Genomic DNA, 19,979 nt, shown 5'->3' with positions numbered 1-19,979 from the left:
CACTTCCCCATCTTACCGTAGTCCTCGGGGACTCCTTTTGTTCCCCAGGGAGTAAAATTACAGTCAAGGTTAAGGAAGCATTTTTATTCACTTTCTATCTGGAGTTTGCCTCCTACAAAGGAGGCTCGACCTTTAAAAAAAAAAAATAGAGCAGGGCAAGAGGGCGCGGCCGAGGGATCAGGCTTCTTTTCCGGGAAAGTTACCCGAAGGCCAGCTGTATGTCATCCTGGGATTTGTAGTTCCTTTTCCGGACCCTCTCCCTTGGTAACTCCTTGATGGTGAGGCCGAGATGGACTACAACTCCCAGAGGGCCAAGCGGCGGCAGCGGGGTCCTGTACTCTCGCTGTGGCTGGGCGGCTAGTTCAAGTTGCCATAGCTGCGAGTCTGGGGAGAGCAGAGTCGGTTGAGTCGCTGCGTTTGGTCAGTTGCACCTTCTGGGTCACTGGTAGCCGCGGGAGCCGGGTGGGGCCTAGGCGATGATCCGGCATTAAGGAGCTGGGGTCATCCTCCGTCTCAGGTACCTGCACCCACCTCCCCCTTGCCCTTTTTCGAACACTTCCCCGTCTTACTGTAGACGTTTTAGTCCCGCTTCCCCTCGTCCCAGGGGTGGGGACCTCGGAGCGGCGCGGGATCTGGGGTGGGGCCGTGGATGGGTGGAGTGTGTGCAGAAGTGAGGGGAGACGGCGCGCCTGTCATCCCGAGGCCTCCCTCCCTGGGCAGGGGTGTCCGCGGTCAGGTCCTGGCCAGGTTATCCAGGGTATCTGGACTGCATTGTCCTTCCTTTGGGAGCAGCTTGCTCTACCGCTAGCATCTGTGAAGCTTTAAGGGACAGGAGATTGGACTCATTCGGTAGGTCCTTCAGAGAACCGTCTGACATTTGCTTGCCTGTCCTGCTATAGAACTTAATTTTTTTTTTTTTTAAATACCTGTTTTGTAGTCACAAAAAGCTTGCTACTCTCGGGAACGCTGGATTAGTGAGCTCTTTTTCCCGTGCCATCATGGGAATTGCCCCAGCCTTAGCTGTTAGCTGTGCCTTAATTGAATTATTTCGTAAAAAATACCTGACATTGAATCCCAGCTGCATCTTTTATTGGTTTGATGGAGCCAATCTGTTATGTAGGCGTCTGGTAAAACTCTGCCATTAATTGCAGCACTGATTTGAGTATTATGTAAAGTATCTAGCACAGTGCCTGGCACCCTGCAAGTGCTCAGCATTTGTTGTTTATTATTATTAATGATGCAGATTAGTGTTGTCTAATACAAATATGGTGTGAGCCACACAGGTGAATTTAAATTTTTAGTACCAACATTAAAAAAGTAAAAAGAAACTGGTGAAATTAATTTTAATGGTTTATTTAGCACAATATAGAAAAATGTTTTCAATGGAGTAGTATAAAACTTACTGAGATTTTTACTTTTTTTTTTTTTTTTTTTTTTGAGACGTAATCTGGCTCTGTTGCCCAGGCTAGACTGTAGTGGCGCGGTCTGGGCTCACCGCAACCTCCATCTCCTGGGTTCAAGCGATTCTCCTGTCTCAGCCTGCGGAGTAGCTGGCCACCATGCCTGTCTATACGTTAAAAAAAAAAAAATACTTTAAGTCTTCAAAATCTGGTGTGTATTTTACGTGTATAGCATATGTCAGTTTGACCTGGCTGGAGCTAGAGCTCAGTAGCCATGTGTCTAGTGACTACTGTACTGGACAGCACAGAGATAAGGTTAAAACTTCAGCAGTTTCACATTGGCATACATAAATTTGGTTGTGCCTATGACTCATGGGTTATGGTGGCTGTTTTGTTAGAAGAGTGAAGTGTGCAGTGTACCTGTGTTCTCTCAGCATATCTTGTCTGCCATTGCATAACCTAGGTCTCTTTGAACTGTTTCTTGACAGTTTTATTTTGATTAGCTTTTTCAGAATACCTTTTTTTTTTTCTTGAAATGGTTTATAGATGTATTCCCAGATCTACCTTTTATGTGGACAACTCCCAGTTCTGTGGATCACTTCCTGTGGATTCCTAGAGATTGCTTCGAAAGCAGTCACAAATAATTGAAAAAGTTTCTATCCATAGCTCTTTCCTACAACCAAAGGCATTTTACTTTTATTTATTTAATTGTAGCACTGAGTATGGGAAGAACTGGACAGCTTATAAAATATTTCCTTTAGGAGTGTTAGACTGGCTTAGAAGTACCATTGGGTCACCACACTCAGAAGTAACATGTTAACTGTATTACCTGACTTAGTTACCAACTTTTAGACATGCTCATGGCGTCGTACTTTTGGCTAGACTTGGGCTGCGGTTCACACTGGAGCACGAACTCTCTGGCAAGCCCCAGGGATGACCAGGCATGGATGGAAATCACCAGTGACAATATGTTGGCTGGGCACTTGGATGTGAAGAATTGTAGTGAGGTCACTTGGGCTTTTGAATGATTCTAGGAGCATTTTCTCTGTTCTGCGTTATGCCATAGTCTGTACATAGGGACCTAATTTTCATATTTCATTATTTAAAAATGTTTAAAGTTGTAGGTATGTCTTACCCCTTGTTTCGTTTATTTGTAGGTGGTTTGGGGAAAGTCTAGGGGCAACCAAAGATCATCTGCTTGACTAGGCCCTTTGCCCTGAACCTCATGAAGAAATGATAGGAGGAAGACATATGTACCTAAAAAGAGCTTTGAGCTCAGAGAAGAGCAACTCGGAGCTTTGGGGGTGTGCTTTGTAAGTATGCTTTCTCCCTGCATTTCGGAGATAACACATATTTTTGCATATTTATGGTGGAAAAGACTGTGCCAACAAATAGAGTTTTGGAAACAAGAAGCCCCTTTCTAATATATAGTATAAAAAAGTATAGATTGGTTGGTTGTGTATACAATGTTACAAACATTCAGATGAACAAACTAGTTAAGTTGAGATGTCCTTAACCTTAATAAAAGCAACAGTGATGCAGCTGTTTCTATTAAACAAGAAAATGAGAACCTATTTTGTCTCAGGCACTCTGTCAGGCACCTTTTACAGGCATTATATAATTCCTTTATCATGCTTTTACAAAGGAGGCAGTTGAGTCGCAGGTTATTTGATTTGTTTGGGATTCTGGAGCCAAAAGAGTGGTCATTGTTTCCAGGTCTTCTGACTCCAAATTTCAGTCCCACCCACTGCCAAGGGGCTTCATTGCTGTTTATAAGTGCCCTCTAATAGAGTTTGATTCATATTCAACATTTTTGGGTTAAGTGTACCATATATGGCAGAGTGTGTAGTTATTCATCTCTTTCAATGTTCAAAAAGTTATATTATCTTAGTTTTTTTTTTATTATAGTAGTCCTTATATTATTATTGAGGTAAGAGATCATTATAATTTGTGATTTCCATAAATAAATTCAACATGAATTATAATTGATAATTAAGGGTGTAATGTTAAAAGTTTAAATTTACAACATAGATATAAAAATTCTGGACCTTCTTTTGGATTTCATATTGTGCTTCAATAAAAGGTTCTGAAACGTAGAGGGGAGACACACTGTGGCCTTGCAATACCAACACTGTGTGGTGGGGCGTGGTGGCTCACACCTGTAATCCCAGCACTTTGGGAGGCTGAGGCAGGCGGATCATGAGGTCAGAAGATCGAGACCATCCTGGCTAACACAATGAAACCCCGTCTCTACCAAAAATATGAAAAAATTAGCTGGGTGTGGTGGTGGGCGCCTGTAGTCCCAGCTACTTGGGAGGCTGAGGCAGGAGAATTGCGTGAACCTGGGAGATGGAGCTTTGCATACCACTGCACTCCAGCCTGGGCAACAGAGCGAGACTCCATCTCAAAAAAAAAAAAAGAATACTACACACTGTGTATAAGATCAATGGTGTACAAACTTTATAGGATTAGGCCAGGTGCATTGACTCATGCCTGTAATCCCACACTTCGGGAGACCAAGGCAGGAGGATCACTTGAGCCTAGGAATTTGAGAATACCCTGGGCAACATAGCAAGACCCCCTTCTCTACCAAAAAAAAAAAAAAAAAAAAAAAATTAGCCAAGCATGGTGGCTTGCGCCTTTGGTCCCTACTACTCAGGAGGCTGAGGTGGAATGATTACTCGAGCCCAGCAGGTTGAGGCTGCAGTGAGCTGTGATCACACTACTACACTCCAGCCTGGGTGACAGAGTAAGATGCTGTCTCAAAAAAAAAAAAAAATTAGGATTAAATAATTTTAGAGCTGGATGGGGGGCCTATTAGGATAATTTGGTCCAGAAATTTTGGAAATAATATAAAAGTAATCTAGATTTATTAGATTATTAAAAACTGTATTAGCATGTATATTATAGAATACACTATCCATGTAATGTCTCTGGGTTGAATCTGATATGAAGTAGTTTCAATACATTCATACTGTCATATAGTGTGTTCTTCTTTTTTGTAACAACATAGTGTTACAGGTCAGCACTTAGGATTCAACCTTGTCTCTTTTAACAGATACATAGTATCCCAGTGATTAGATGCATTTAATGTATTCTTATCCAGTGGATTTATATTTTTTTCTTACTCTTTTACAAGTATAAAAAAATTCATTCACTCTATTGCCCAGAGTGGAGTGAATGAATGTGCTCATGGATGGATGGATGAGTGAATTAAAATTTCTGAAGAATTTCTACAGTGAAATTCTTATGCATATGTCTATATGTAAAATATATCTATATAAACATCTTCTTTTATCTTCCTAGGATAATAGTCATAGAAACAGATTTTCTGGGTCAACATCTATGTATATTACGGATTGATTGATTGAGACAGGGTCTCACTCTGTCACCCAGGCTGTAGTGCAGTGGTGCGATCTTGGCTCACTGCAGCTTCTACGTCCCAGGCTTGAGAAATCCTCTCACGTCAGCCTCCCGAGTAGTTAGGACTACAGGTGTGCACTACCACACCTGGCTAATTTTGTTTTATTTTTTTGTAGAGACAAGGTCTCACTATGTTGCCGAGGCGCATCTCGAACTCTTGGGCTCAGGCAGTCCTCCTACCTTGGCCTCCCAAAATACTGTGATTACAGGCATGAGCCACTGCGCCTGGCTTGTATTATTTATTTTTACTTGTATTGCCAGGTTTTTCTCCAGAAAAGCTAATGTAGCTTTTTTTTTTAAAAATTTTTAATTTTTGTGGGTACATAGTAGATATACATGTTAATATAGTTTTTTATAGTTAATACTCTTACAACAAGGTATAACTTTGCTAACCCTGTGAGAGGTTTTTTTCATCTGTATAAAACAGATAGACAAGAATATCATTTTATTATTTTAATTTGCAATTATTTAGTGAAATAACAAATAGCATTTGTTAAGGTCATTTGATTTCTGTGAATTGTCTGTTTATATATCTTTTGAGTCTTTTACAACCGGACTGTTCTTTTTCTTGTGTTTTTGAAAGAGCTGATTAACCCTTTGGTTCCCATATAACGCAACTATTTTTGTGAGTTTTTCTTTTAGTTTTTAAATCTTGTTTCTGGTATCTTGTTATCACTAATTATGAATGACCCTAAGAGGCTTATCAGGCCTTTATCAGATATGTACACCTCTCTGAAATTTCTATAATGCTGGTGCTTGGAGTATTTGGGAGATGGGAATATTTGTGGTTACATGAATCCATTTAATTCATTCTGATAAAGACCTTCCTTCCTTCCTTCCTTCCTTCCTTCCTTCCTTCCTTCCTTCCTTCCTTCCTTCCTTCCTTCCTTCCTTCCTTCCTTCCTTCCTTCCTTCCTTCCTTCCTTCCTTCCTTCCTTCCTTCCTTCCTTCCACTCCAGCACTCATGCTGGAGTGCAGTGGTGTGATCTTGGCTCACTGCAGCCTCGACCTCCTGGGTTCGAGTGATCCTCCCACCTTGGCCTGTCGAAGTGTTGTGATTGCAGGCATGAGCCACTGTGCCTGGCTTGATAAACATTTAGAATCTACTCTGCCAACAGGGTTTGCTATGAAACAGGTGCTTGTGAATGGATGAATAAGTGCTTGTGAATGAATGTGCTCATGGATGAATGGATGAGCTTTAATTCTCTGCTTCCAGGCACTGGTCCATTTGATTCTGCCTCCTGCTCTGAGGTGCTGGACCAGGGTGGACTCCTGATGAAATCAGAGCAAAAAAAATACTTTCTACTTTTTTGAGTTTGGGCAAGTTAACTTTTGGAAGCTGTTTCCTTACCTGTGATATTGGTTACAGCTATGTTTACTCTACAGGGCTGTTGTTGGGGTTAAATTAGTTAATACAAGTAAAGTGCTTAGAACAGGACCTGGCACAGAAACGGGCCATTTAATTGTTGAGTTATTAATATTATTGCTTCTACCATGATGACTGCCACCACCACTACCATCATTATTGTATTCTTTAAAAACGATTAATTTCTGTTTCACTTAAGCTAGCTCATGTGTGTTCTGTTTTTTTGGGGGAACTCACAGCCTTAATTACAACAATCAGTACTATCAGTACTTTATTCTTTTTTTTTTTTTTTTTTTTTGTAGACAGAGTCTCACTGTGTCACCCAGACTGGAGTACAGTGGTGCAATCTCGGCTCACTGCAACCTCTACTTTCTGGGTTCAAACAATTCTCCTGCCTCAGCCTCCCAAATGGCAGGGATTATAGGTGCTCAGCACCACACCCAGCTAATTTGTGTAGTTTTAGTAGAGACGGGTTTCACCATGCTGGCCAGGCTGGTCTCGAACTCCTAACTTCAAGTGATCCACCCACCTCGGCCTCCCAAAGTGATGGGATTACAGGCATGAGCCACTGTGCCCACCCAAGCCCTTTGTTCTTATCAGCTTATTTTGCTTTTAGGGAAGAGTACCTTTACTCACTGGTACACCTGGTTTTTTTGTTTTTGTTTTTTTGCCTTTTCACCACTGCCATTTACATGTAACAAGTGTATTGATTTAAAAGTTGAGTTTTGGAAATAGTCTTCTTGCCTGGATTTGAATCCTGGCTCTGCCACTTAAGTTACTTTGCTTCTTTAAGCCTTAGTTCTCTTTTCTATAAAATGGGGATGATAATAATAGTGTTATGAGGATTAAATGAGAGAGCATATGTAAAGCACTTAGTACAGAAATTAGTCCATAGAAAACCATAAATCAATAGCTATTATTATTTAAATAAAGTTGAACATTATTATGCCTTTGTATAAATGTAAGCAAGTAATATATCATAGTCTCATAATTTTACAGAAAAGCAAACTAAAACAAATTTTCTTTTCTGTCTTGGTTTATATATGTTTCCAGTTGTGGGGTCTCCTAGTTATTTAGAAGGTTGCTTTAAGGTGTGGTTTGAATCCAGGCTTTTCTAGCTGCTTAACTACTGGGAGCCTTAGTAGTTCTTCATTTGCAAAAAAGGGACTACTTTGTTCATTTAAGAAGTAAATATTGAATGTGCCAAACACTAAGACACTATTCTGGAGCCTGGGAATAGATAAACAAGAGCTAGTATATGCCTTTGGGGAGGTTAGAAATCCTCTTTGTAAGGTTGGCCTGAGGTTAAGCCAAGCTTTGCAGAGGTACTTGACTGTATGCAAAGTACCTTTCATACCGAGGTGCTCAGGAAATGGTGATTCTCGCGTTTGTACCTCTGATGTTCTGATTTCCAGCTATGTGCGCCAATCGTTAAATCCAGTATGTTTCTACTTTATCGATGTTTTAAAAAACATTTCCTATCGATACCTTTAATTTTAAGGTCTTCTCAATAAACTTTTGCTAAAGGATGGTCTTTGAGTTCTTAGGCAAGAAATCATGATCTTCTTCCTGACCCTTAAAATTGGCTGTGCCATAGTTTGCTGAACCATCTGGTACTGCAAAGCAGTTTTAGGATGAAGGCCATTATTTGTGTAACTTATTAAGACAGGAGGCTTGAAAGCTGGGAATTAACTGCAGAGGGTGGGGAAAGTATGTCACAGTGTTTGCAGGAAAGAAGTGTAGCAAACTATCAGCTGGTGGTTGCACAGGACTCTCAACAATAAGTGCCTTGCTTGCATGGATCCTAATGGTAGATAGGGCTTGTCTGAAGTCTGCCATCTTATTTCTTGTATATTGGACCTGCCTGGCATCAGAGCCTCAACTATTTTGCAATCTGAGGCTTATTTCCCACACATTCCTTTCTAGCTACTAATCTCTTTCTTTCTTCACATATCCAGACTTCCTAAAAGAATAATTTATACACAGTGCTTCTGCTTTTTCACCTCCTGTTTTCTCCACAACCTGGCATCATCCTCACCTAAGCTGTTTTACTGAGACTGCTTTTGATACAGTCACTAGCACTTCCAAAGGATACTTTCTGTTCCTTTTCCTACTTGGCATATTTGTTGCATTCATCTCTCAGAGTTCAGTCAGCATTTGCCCCTAAACAGGCGAGACAGATGTCCCACAGTAATTTTAACAGGGAAAGTTTAACATACAGCAGCAGTTGGTAAACCATATCCCATGGGCTAAATTTAGCCTACCACAGGTCAAATCAAGCGACCCCATTCATTTGTAACTGTCTGTGCTTTTGTGCTACAGCTGGCAGAGGCTAATAGTTGTGGCAGAGAAAAAAAGTTTGCTGACTCCTGATATAATTAACTATAAGGGGATTATCTGTAAAAGGACAGAGATGACTCCAAAGAATCCCCTGGGCTGAGAGAGAGTGCCCAAAGGAGGTATAAATGGGAGGGGGCTCTCTTCAAGGCTGGGATTCAGACCTTGTTGGAGAAGGTGTGGCTATAGCCCCCGAATGGTGGAGAGACTTGCTGAGTTACTGGGCCATAGCTGATCCACAGTTGCTGGACAAGGAGGGGACACTGTTCCTAATTAAAGGCGGAGTGATGCTGGAAAGCAGGGAACCGCACCACAAATGATGGGCAGGAAACACCTCTCCAGGATGCTGGTAGGGTGAAGCAGGGGGATTGACTGTGAGGGTGTCTGTCAGATTCACTAAGAATCTGAGTAGGGGTTGGGTTACTGAAACTTGATGGGAAGCTGCCCAGTGCAGGTACTGCTGACACTTGATGGAGTTGAGTACCACTGGATATCCCTCACACAGGATGCTGAAATGAAAATGCAACAAACGGAAAACATGGAACCAGAAAGAGAAGCCCCTTCCTCCTGCAGTGTCCTTTTAAAAAATAATTATTATGATTATGATTATTTTTGGTTTCAATAGCTTTAAGGCAGGGGTCCCCAACCTTTTTGGCACCAGAGGCACTTTTCATGGAGGACAATGTTTTTACAGACTGGGAGGCAGAGAGAAGGATGGTTTTGGGATGATTCAAGTGCATTACCTTCATTGTGCGCTTTATTTCTGTTATTATTACACTGTAATATATAATGAAATAATTATGCTACTCACCATGGAGTCAGTGGGAGCCCTGAGCTTTTTTTTTCCTGCAACTAGACAGTACCATCTCGGGGTGATGGGAGACAGTGACACCCAAAGTGTGTTACTTATGTCCATTCTACTCTGTAGTCTCCTTTTGGTTGCTATCACTGCAGAAAACCCTGCTTCACAAAGATAGGATGTTGGCAATGGAAGCAGGCTTTTTGGTGCACAAGGTAATCTCAGGATATTTTGCCTTGACTTAAATCCAGAACATACAGAGGTTTGAAGTTGTCTCTTACTTTTAAGGCCAGAGTCATTTGCAGTCTCAAGAGGTTGATCCTCTTCTAGCATGGACAAGGTTGATTCACCTGGTTTATTTACAAGTGGGTCATGGAACCATTTCTTCCCAATTTGGGGATCTTTGGTGGTTGAGAAGTATGTTGGTCTGTTCTCATGCTGCTACAAAGAAATACCCGAGACTGGGTAATTTATAAAGGAAAGAGGTTTAATTGACCTACAGTTCTGCATGGCTGCAGAGGCCTCAGGAAACCTACAGTCATGGTGGAAGAGAAGCAAACACGTCCTTCTTCCCATGGCATCAGGAGAGAGAAATGCCAGGCAAAGGAGGAAAAGCCCCTTATAAAACCATCAGATCTTGTGAGAACTCACTACTATCACGAGAACAGCATGGTGGGTAACTGCCCCCATGAGTCAATTACCTCCCACCAGTCTCTCCCACGACACATGAGTATTACGAGAACTACAATTCAAGATGAGATTTGGGTGGGGACACAGCCAGACCATATCAGGAAGTAATGCTCAAACTCCTTTGAAAGCTGAGATAGATGATCATACACCAGCTGGGAGAAAGGAGGCCCTGGCTCAGTCTCTTTCAAAATCTCTGCTAATATTTGAAACATGTCAAAACTCCCAATGTTCACTGGTTGCCCCCATAAATCTAGTTTGGTTTTGAATGCATCCACTTTATCTGCTGACTTGAACACAGTTGTCGTTTTCCCATGAAGGGACAGATTGAGTTTGTGGAGCAGGTTGAATTTGAATATGTCACACAAGTAAACAAGTTTTGCAACCCATTTGTCACTGAAATGTGCTGCCAGTAGTGACTATTTCTAAAAGAGCTCTCTGGAGCAGCTCTTGTAACTCAAAATCTCTGGCCAGTGACCTACCTTTAGAAAGCCATCTCACTTCTGTGTATAAGAGATGACGTGTGTACTCCGCATCTATCTCCTCACAGAGCTGCAAGAACAGACATGAGTTAAGGGCATGTACTTTAATGTGACTGATAATTTTAATCACATCCTGCAAAACGTTGTTAAGTTCAGGTGACATTTTTCAGCTACCCAGCATTTCTCCATGGATGACACAGTGCATAGACTCATATTCAGAAGCACCCTCTTTGACTTGAGTAGTGAAACCAGCAAGCCATCCAGTCATGGTAGCTGCTCTGTCTGTGCACATACCGACACAAATTGACCAATTTGGTTTTCCTGATATGTAGTCATTCAAAGACTTTAGTAGTTCTGCAGCTGTGGTGTTGGTTGGCAACAAAAGTACACATATGGTATCCTCGTGCACATCCTCCTGAAAAATATATCGCATAAAAGCAAGCATTGGTGCCTTATTGTCAACATTGATAGGCTCATCAACCTGGATTACATACCACAATGACTCATTAATCCTCTTTAACAATTGTACCTCAGTATCCTCTGTTATTCATCAATTCATCTAGTTATAGTGCTAACCAAAAGAGGAACATGTGCTACCTGTTGAACTGCAGTCTATCCTAAAAGTTCATGACAAATGTCCTTAGCAGCAAGCAGGTCAACTCTTCACCAACAGTGAAGGACTTCTTAGCTCTAGCAATGTGGTTAGCCGCTAAGAATGAGCTCACAGTGCACATTCATTTGATGAAGTGGTGACCTTCAATAATTGCTTCTGTTCTTCGTGTTCATGTTTTTTTCCTTTGAAAAACTCCAAAGGCTTGTCTTTTAATGCAGGGTGCATGGTCTCCATGTGGTGAAGCAGTTTTGAAGGTTTTATGGCTTTATTGCATAGCTGGTCACCACATATACAAAGCAGGCCTGGAGAAGGTGAATCACCTGTTGCAATGAACTCTTAATTTAAGTAGGACTCTTGGTAATTTTTTTAAATGTAGTTTTCTTTTTTGTTGGCACTTTTAGCATCTTCTGCTGTCCCGTCATTGGATCTTTCCCCCTTTTCAAAGAAGGTCTCCAGTGACGTTTGGTTTTTACTCATTTTGGCTAGGGTTAGCTTGTGGGCTTACCAAAACAGTGACTGAGACAAGCACATAGTGCAGGAAAGAGGTATGGACAGAAGTGGTAAATAAAAGAATGGGCAGGCCATGTGCAGACTGAAGTAAGTATCAGATTCTGACTTAAAGCCTGCCGCCAGATGCAGCTTGTCACTTGCTACTCACTGATAGGGTTTTGATATGAGTCTGCAAGCCATCGATTTACTAAGGTCTCTGTGCAGTCAAACCTCTCTGCTAATGGTAATCTGTATTTGCAGCCGCTCCCTAGGAATAGAATCACCACCTCAACTCTACCTTGGGTCATCAGACATTAGATTCTCATAAGGAACACACAACCTAGATCCCTCGCCTGCACAGTTCATAGTAGAGCTTGTGCTCCTAGGACAATCTAATGCCACTGCTGATCTGACAGAAAGTGGAGCTCAGGTGGTAACACAAGTGAAGGGGGGGCAGCTGTAAATACAGATGAAGCTTTGCTCACCCACCCACTGCTCACCTGCTGCTGTGCATCCCGGTTCCTAACAGGCCATGGACTGGTAGTGGTCCTTGGCTCATGGCTGGAGACTCCTGCTTTAGGGTGTAAGTGGTTTTTGGTTACATGGATGAATTGTATAGTGGTGAAGTCTGGGATTTTAGGCACCTGTCACCTGAGTAGTGTACATTGTACCCAATGGGTAGCTTTTCATCCCTCAACCCCCTCTCACACGGCCCCCTTCTGAGTCTCCAGTGTCCACCCTACCACTCTGTATGTCTTTGTGTACCCATAGCTTAGCTCCCACTTATAAGTGAGAACATGAAATATTTGGTTTTTGATTTCTGAGTTACTTAGAATAATAGCCTCCGGTTCTAACCAAGTTGCTGCAAAATACATTATTTTGTTCTTCTTTATGGCTGAGTAGTATTCCCATGGTATGCACATGTACCACATTTTCTTTATGCATTCATCAGTTGATGGGCATTTAGGTTGATTCCATATCTTTGCAATTGTGAATTGTGCTGTGATAAACATAGATGTGCAGCTGTCTTTTTGACATAGTGACTTATTTTCCTTTGGGTAGATACCCTATAGTGGAATTCCTGAATCAAATGATAGATCTACTTTTAGTTCTTTGAGAAATCTCTGTACTGTTTTCCGTAGAGGTTGTACTGATTTACATTTCCAGCAGTAGTGTATAAACATTCTTTTTTCATTACATCGGTACCAATATCTATTGTTTTTTGACTTTTTAATAATGGCCATTCTGCTGGAATAAGGTTGTCTTATTGTGGTTTACATTTGGATTTCTCTGATTAGTGATATTGGTCTTTTTTTTTTCATATTTGTTGGCCATTTGTATATTTTCTTTTGAGAAATGTCTATTTATGTCATTTGCCCACATTTTAATAAGATTACTTTTTCCCCCCAATATGTTTGAGTTCCTTGTAGATTCTGGATATTAGTCCTTTGTTGGATACATAATTTGCAAGTATTTTTTTTCCATCCTGCAGGTTGTTTATTTACTCTGATGATTATTTCTTTTGCTGTGCACAAACTTTTTAGTTTAATTAGGTCCCATTTATTTATTTTTGTTTTTGTTGCATTTGTGGTCTTAGGCATAAATTTGTTGCCTAGGCCAATGTCCAGAAGAGTTTTTCCTAGGTTTTCTTCTTAAGTTTTTATAGGTTTAGGTCTTAGATTTAAATCTTGAATCCATCTTGAGTTAATTTTGTATATGGAGAGAGACAGGGATCTACCTTCTTTCTTAGGAACACCTATGATTCTTAGGTTTGCCCATTTTACGTAATTCCATATTTCTTGGAGATTTTCTTCATATCTTTTCATTCTTCTTTCTTTATTTTTGTCTGATTGATTTACTTAGAAAGCCTTGTTTTCGAGCTCTGAAATTCTTTCTTCTTCTTGGTCTAGTCTAGTGTTAAGAGTTTTTGCTGCATTTTGTAGTTCCCTAAATGTGCCTTTCACTTCCAAAAGTTCTCATTTTTTTTTCTTTGAAATGTCTGTCTCTTTAGAAAATTTTTCATTCATATCCTGAATTGTTTCATTGATTTCTTTATGTTGGTTTTCACCTTTCCCTTTTATCTTCTTGAATAACTTAATAATCAACCTTTTGAATTTTTTATCTGGTATTTCAAAAATTTCACCTTGGTTTGGATGCATTGCTGTAGAGTTAGTGTGATCTTTTGGGAGTGTTATGGAACTCTGTTTTTTCATATTGCCAGAATGATTTTTCTAGTTTCCTTCTTATTTGGGTAGACTGTTTCTTCTAATTATTTTTGAATTTGTTTTTGATTGGATAGGGATTTTTAAGAACTTTCTTCTCCTCCCTGCCCTGCCTTGAGGATATGACTTTATAGTTGATTGTCACCTAGTTTTGGCTTTGGGTACTTTCAATGCCAAAGACTCTGTATGAGTTTCCTGGTTATAGAAAATCTTTGTGTGATGGCTTTCTCTGATGCTGGTTATAGTAGCAATGTGCTAGGTGTGTGAACAGGTTTACTCTCTCCTGTGGGGCTGGAGTGAGAAATCTTATGACGCTTACCTCATTCCTCAGTGGTATGCACTTAATTTTTTTTTCTATTGTTTTATTTACTGGGTTGAACAGTTCAGGCTACAGGCCAGTAGGAGGTACCCATGGTAAAAAACAGCTACAACTAAAGCAGTTGGGTAAATGCGGTATCCCAGTGGTGGGCAGAGGTCACAGCCTTGACAGAGATGGCTGGGGAAGCTCTCAGTGAAATGCACTGAGGTCTTTTTGTGGGCAAGGGAGAGAGCCACCACAGCCTCCCTTCCGGGCCACCAGGAAAGTGATCCATCTCCCAGTCACACTCTGCATGAAGTGCTCTGACTATTCCCATTAGACAGGCACCTCTTTTCATCTGTGTAGAGGGGGATCGTGACTCTGGCTCTCTTGCAAGCCTGAATCTGGAGGACACTCCTCTTGTGGGGATGCAGCCACCCTAAAGTGTTATGGAAAGGCTGTCTACAGATGCACCCATGCCATGCTCCTGTGGGAGGAGCCCCAGCTGTGTCTGCAGTGCTGAGAGAGGGGGAGAAAAGTCCCCTTCTCCAAGATCCTTCTTGAGCACCAAGGCTGCCTGACAATTGGGGTAGAGCCGCATACTTCCCCTACTGAGCCCAGCACTGCACCTGTGCCTCTGCTGAAAGAAACTTCCCACAAGTGGAAAGTTCAGGGACTCAGAGCCTGCAGTCTGGTTTCTTTTGTCCGATGGAGTGTCTGCCTTTTTAATGTGGTACACTCCCCCTTACTCTAGGAGTAGCAGTTTCTCAGGGCCAGACTACTGTGAATCTTGCTGCTGCTCTGGGTCTAACCAACTCGTGGGGCTGCCACACTCTAGGCTGGTGCTGGAGAATGTCTACAAGGGATCCACTGCTGTGAACTGTCCTCCAGTTTCCCAACAGTGAGTACTAGCATGGCTCTGATGAGGGTGAGAGGAGAATGACACACTCTGTGAGATTTCCTTGGTTATAAAGAGCCTTAGTGTGTTGGCTTTCTCAAATGCCAGCTGTAGTTGCAATGTACTGGGCCTGTGGACAGACTCAGGGCCTCCTGGTTAACCAGGGTGATGCAGGCAATGGTGGTAGCTGAGGTCATGCATAATGTTTTTTCTTCCTGAGCACTATGATGTCCCTGCAGATATTGTAATGGGCTGTGCTGGTTTGCTTCCAGCCTGTAGGTGGTGCTTGCAAAAGGGCACCAGTTGCAGTATTAGTGGTGGGAATTGTGCTTGCCTTCTGTTACCCAGGGGAGGTACTCTGGTGTCTCAGGCAATGGGTGGGGCCATGAAGCATGCAAAAGTCTCTGTCGTGTTAGGCTACCAGAGTAGGTGGATGGGCAAAGCTAGTCGGAGCTGGGTCAGGCAAGTCCACAGTCTGGCTCCCCACATTCGAGTGCAAACAGTGGCCCCAATGGGGATTAGAGGACAGTTCCCTGGTCACAGGGGTAATGTTCCAGGGAGGAACACAGCTACCTCTGCTGTACCGAAGAATCCACAAGGGGAAGGATGGGGTAGCAGGTGGCAGTAAGCCCCACTCAGCTCCCATGAACTTGGCAAGGTAGGTCTCATACTCACGGTGTTGTGCTAGCAGTAGCTAGCTGGGTTCCAGGCAGCCCTCAAAACTGTCCCAAGCCATAAGTGTTCCCAACTGACACAGAAACCAGCTTTTAGGTTGTGCACCTCCTGGTCAGCCCATGAAGTAGAGGCTCCCAGGTCCTGTGCCTGCAGCTCTAGCACACTTTCTGCCCACTCCTCGGTTCTGACCAAGGGCGTTTGTCCCCACTAAAGATTATATCACAGGTCTCAGTTGTGAGCTTCTCTCAACCTGTGACCACTGTCTCAGTTAACCAGCAGACTTCAGGTGAGGTCCCTTGTGAGGTAGGATCACGAATGGCTTCCCTCTGTCCCTGCTTGGGTCTGGGAGTAAACATGGTTCGATGCTGCTCCTTTTCATAAAACCTCACTGCTCCCTAAGTCAGCACCAGCACTGGGTAGGGTTAAGGTGTTCTCCTGTGGCCTGGATTGCTCGGCTCCCCAGTGGGAGAGTGTATCATGGAGGCAGTCTCTCCCCACTCATGCTCTGGCAACTACCAGTTTTCCTCCTGGTTTATCGTGTAGACTACTGCCCACTGCTTCTTTCAAAGGGTTTGTGGTTTCTTTCAGTGTTTTTAAGTTCCTATGTTGCTTCTTGGAAGAAAATTCGTAGCATGACTTTCTGCACACAATTTTGTTTTTCCAAGTGGGAGAGGCATGCCAACGATGCCTCCATTCCACCGTCTTGGATTTAAAAACAACAACAACAACAAAAAAACAACCCTTCCAACACTTTCTATGACAAAGTTTAACATTATGCTAGCTACAAAGGAGAAATATTTAAAGGCCTCAGCTCTATTTGTGAAGAGCAGACAATGAAGGATGGATTTGGAGTTGAAAGGCAATTCATTGATTACTGGGAAATTGTAAGTTTTTTTTTCTTGCTGTTTTGAAACCCTTCTTTTCATAACTTCTGTTATATAGTTTCCCCTAGTTTTCCACCTACTTTTCATGTTTCTTCTCAATCTCATTTGCCACCTCCTCTGTCTGCCTTTTGTATATTGGAGTTCTTCTGGGGTTTTCTTTGGTTCTACTTCCTTTCTCACTGTGCATTTTTTTCTTGGTGATCTTATCCACCCCTATACTGATGACTATCAAATATTTCCTTAGACTCACATATCCAGTTGCTTATTAGACATCTTTAGTTTGGTATTTCCTCCCTGAAACACAAATTGATCCTCTCTTTATGATTGAAGCTTAGACAAGTTCAATTTAGAACATATGTTCTCCTAAAAGCTCTTTCTTTTCATTGATTTATTTGCTCAGTTTAATAGTTCAGGATCCATCCAGCTACCAAAACCTGGAACTTGTGATTCATCTTTTACTCTTTTACCTTGCCCTCAGAGTTAATTCATCCCTGCTACACTTCATTTCCGCTGCCACTGGCTTAGGTGCCCACCATTCATTACCTAATAGATTGCAACAGCCTCCCAGCTGTTCTGCTGTTGATGTGCTTATTACCGTGTTACTCTCCACTCAGGATTCTTCAGTTTTTTTTCTTTAGTTATAGTAGTGGCTTTCAAATGTTTTTATTTTCTTTTGAAAATAGTAGAATCATTGAAAAAAGCCCATGAAACCATAGCATGAAAATCAGATGAGGGCAGAACTTCCCTGGTAGAAGGATGCAAGAGCTGAGCGTATTTGGATCCTGTCTACTTTTCTCTGAGACAGTTTTTAATTGGATTCTATTTCGTTGTCTCATACACCTGTCAAACTTATGTGCATCCTTCAAGATGAGTGGAAAAATCCTAACCTGACTCCCCAAGGATTTTGTTGTATTACTTAACTCACCATTTACAATACACTTAAAAGTCTTTCTCTCCTGTCAAAGACTATGACTTATTTATTTACTTTCATCTTTCATTTCTAAATGTAGTGACAACTCATTAAATGATGAAAAATCAATTTAAGTATCTGATTCTGTTTCCTAATGTATTATGTTCACTAACATAACAGAACTGACTGGTGGACTGGACAGTTTTTGATTTTGATCTTTTATAAATTTGCCAAAAGGCTTTGAGCAGATGAAGTTACAGAAGAGCACCGATGTAAAGAAGACAGGTACAATTGTTAACTGTTTCTACATGGTAATGTCTGCTGGCTTGTTAACTTTTTCACTTGAAGGATGAGGCAAAGCTCTCAAGTCCTACAGCTATTGGAACTCTATTAGTCCATTTTCACACTGCTTTAAAGATACGACATGAGACTGGGTAATTTATAAACGAAGAGGTTTAATTGACTTACAGTTCCGCATGACTGGGGAGACCTCAGGAAACTTACAATCATGGCATAAGGTGAAGGGGAAGCAAGCTTGGACCTTCTCATATGGTGGCAGGAGAGAGAAGAGTGAGGAGTGAAGAGGGAAGAGCCCCTTATAAAACCATCAGATCTTGTGAGAACTCACTATCATGAGAGCAGCATGGAGGAAACTGCCTCCATGATCCTGTCACCTCCCATCAGGTCTCTCACTAAATGCATGGGGATTATGGGGATTACAATTTAAGATGAGATTTGGGTGGGGACACAAAGCCTAACCATATCAGAAACAGTGAGAAATACATTCTAAAATTTGAACTTTGTTAATGATTAAGCGTAAAATACACTCTCAATTTTCCCTTACCCCCTACATATCAACACAATTACCTTGAACATCTTCTTTGAGGACGATTACCTTGGACAGAGACAGCTGAGGCACTTGGAGGCCACAGAAGCAATCACCTACTTAACATGCACTAGTCAGTCTTTGTGAAATATCACCCCTGATGCTGGGTGCTTATCTTTTATGGAACAGCTTGCAAATCTTAATTGTTTTAAACTGGCTCAGAGGCAAAGAGATTTGGGAATCAATAAATTACAACTCTCATACATACAAATGTGCATCATTATAATGAAGACAATCTGATGGCTCTTTAGGTCAAATAACAAAAGAGGTGGACTTGAGTTTGTAAAGGCTCATTGTCAATCCTCTTATTACAAGGGTTGAATGCAGTTTTACTCTCTTTAGTCGCAGTATTCAAGTTTGCATATGGGCATTTGTTTTAGATGGATAGCTCCTCAGTGGGAGTGAATTGATGAGGATTCGTTATTTGCTCTGGTGGCTGTATTTTTTCTTTATAAGGTTCATTAAGACAGAAGCAACAATATTTATGCCTTTAAATACTGATTTGTTGGGAGCAGCTACATAAGCTATTCTAAGAATTGTAATATCAGACCCAGAGCTTGCTCTAAGATTCCAGACTTTCTCCCAAGGTCAGCCGTCTTAGTCTTCTCTAGAGATTTGGAAAAAGCTCACGTCTGAAAAGTAGACAGCACAAATGTTGTTGCTCTCTTATTAATAAGAAATTTTGTTGCACCAGCAGCTGGTAGTAATCTGCAGAATAGTGTTTACTGTTTTTTCTCCAGTTGAAAGAAATACCTTTCTCAGCTTTAACCAGAATTTAGGTATTTCTCTTTCTTTAAATTGTTATTCAAGAGTTTGGTCATTCTTCAAATTTAGCAGTTCTTCCTTTTCTTTCATCAGTGTGTGATGCTGAAATTTCTTATGATAATGAGGGTAAATTTCTTATCTAATTGAACTTTTTTCTTTTAAATCTTTAAAGGCAATGATGAAGATTTTCCTTGAGCATACATAAATGTTTTTTTCTACTAGTCTTAATAATTCTTCTTTGGGCTTCAAATTATAATAGTGATTAAATATAACTTGTGGACCATTTTTAATTTGTTTTCCAAAGTAGAATTTGATTGCACAGGTGATGTTGCTACACATTAGGATATTTTTATATCCTCCAATTTTTACGTTCATTCTAGTATTTTAGAATGTTTCTTTAAGTGAGTCATCTTTGAATCTAGTGACTGCACTTCAGTAAAACTACAAAGAGAAAATAATATAAATTAAAAGAAATTTTCTCTTAATTCATAAACTCATGATAAATGTTTCCTTTGGTCAGTGAGTGCTCTTCAGTATGAAATAGTAGAGATTGGCCCTGTGATCGGCTCATTTCTTCAGCTCATCAGTTGGTGAGAACTAGTGGCATGGCCCTACCTAGGTAGATGACAGGGGACTAGGAAATAAGGTCAAGAAGTTGCCAGGGAGGAAAAGGACACAGTTACCAAGAAAATGGAAGTTCTGAATATAGAGCTTTTATTTAATTAAATTTTCTGGGTTGACAGCCTGTTAATCTGCTGTCAGCCTATTAATCTGCTATCTCTGTAGAGATCTTTAAATTTGTTTAATTTGTTTTTGTTTCTTTTAAGCACACATTATAGTTTTCT

The 19,979-nt window shown here is 41.1% G+C and overlaps 1 protein-coding gene across 1 annotated transcript in view; it reads left to right on the top strand.

Moving 5' to 3' along the window:
* Window positions 1-312: 312 nt before the first annotated feature.
* CEP128 (centrosomal protein 128kDa) overlaps window positions 313-19,979 on the top strand; it is a 466,161-nt gene continuing 446,494 nt past the window's right edge. Inside the window, exons 1-2 of the mRNA XM_011969708.1 lie at window positions 313-517; window positions 2,558-2,713. The gene's annotated coding sequence lies outside the window, so the exon portion shown is untranslated. The remainder of the gene's footprint in view (window positions 518-2,557; window positions 2,714-19,979) is intronic.

The sequence above is a fragment of the Mandrillus leucophaeus genome, unplaced genomic scaffold, assembly GCF_000951045.1.
Source record: "Mandrillus leucophaeus isolate KB7577 unplaced genomic scaffold, Mleu.le_1.0 Scaffold90, whole genome shotgun sequence".
Lineage (NCBI taxonomy): Eukaryota > Metazoa > Chordata > Mammalia > Primates > Cercopithecidae > Mandrillus > Mandrillus leucophaeus.
This window is presented reverse-complemented; position numbering and strand designations above follow the sequence as displayed.